This window comes from Eulemur rufifrons, chromosome 7 (assembly GCF_041146395.1).
Source record: "Eulemur rufifrons isolate Redbay chromosome 7, OSU_ERuf_1, whole genome shotgun sequence".
Classification (NCBI taxonomy): Eukaryota; Metazoa; Chordata; class Mammalia; order Primates; family Lemuridae; genus Eulemur; species Eulemur rufifrons.
In genome coordinates this window covers 225,708,442-225,709,271 of record NC_090989.1, presented here as the reverse complement: position 1 = coordinate 225,709,271, position 830 = coordinate 225,708,442, and the positions used below count along the sequence as shown (strand labels likewise).

The 830-nt window shown below is 46.0% G+C and overlaps 1 non-coding gene across 1 annotated transcript; it reads right to left on the bottom strand.

Annotated features, from left to right (window-relative positions):
- Window positions 1-359: 359 nt before the first annotated feature.
- Window positions 360-498, bottom strand: LOC138388718 (U4 spliceosomal RNA). Its single transcript, XR_011234213.1, has one exon. It is a non-coding gene; the product is annotated as a U4 spliceosomal RNA (small nuclear RNA).
- Between the last annotated feature and the right edge of the window lie 332 nt (window positions 499-830).

Sequence of the window (830 nt, the reverse complement as noted above, 5' to 3'; positions counted from 1 at the left end):
TCTGCTTGGCCTGCTCACGAGCAAATGCATCATGGACAAGCAAGAGAATCAACATCCCCAGGGGCAACCTTCAACCAGTGGGGACAGGAGAAAGTGGATAAATGCTCCAATCTTCCCCCTTCAGGTACACAATTCTGGAAGGCATTCTGTATACTTCTCAGGAATCCCTGCAGAGTTGAACCTACAGCACCGACCTCACACAATTTTATGTTGCATCTTCCTCTTCCCTGTCTCTGTCTCCTTGTTCTTTCATTCTTGTCTCCTGGGATCACTTCCCAAATGAACTACCAGTGCTCTCTCTGGTCCTTGACAGCTTCTGCTCTTTGGGGACTACAATCTAAACAGCCATTGATATTTCAGGATTTATCCATTACAACTCCTGGAATTATCTTAAAAAATAAAGTAAAGGGTATCATTCATCATTGCTATCATTGTGATTAGCAATAATCACACCTCAGATAAACCTCATTGGCTACGATACTGCCACTGCAAATAGCTGTAAGTGGGATGCTGATTCATAATAAAATTTAAAATGTGGGACATTGATGTAAAAGTCAAGGAGTAGCAGTGAGAAAACTGACATTGAAACCTGAAAAAGGCCGGGCATGGTGGCTCACGCCTGTAATCCTAGCACTCTGGGAGGCCGAGGCGGGAGGATCCCTTGAGGTCAGGAGTTTGAGACCAGCCTGAGCAAGAGTGAGACCCTGTCTCTACTAAAAATAGGAAAAAGTTAGCTGGGCATGGTGGTGCGTGCCCGTAGTCCCAGCTACTCTAGAAGCTGAGGCAGGGGGATTGCTTGAGCCTGGGAGTTTGAGGTTGCAGTAAGCTAG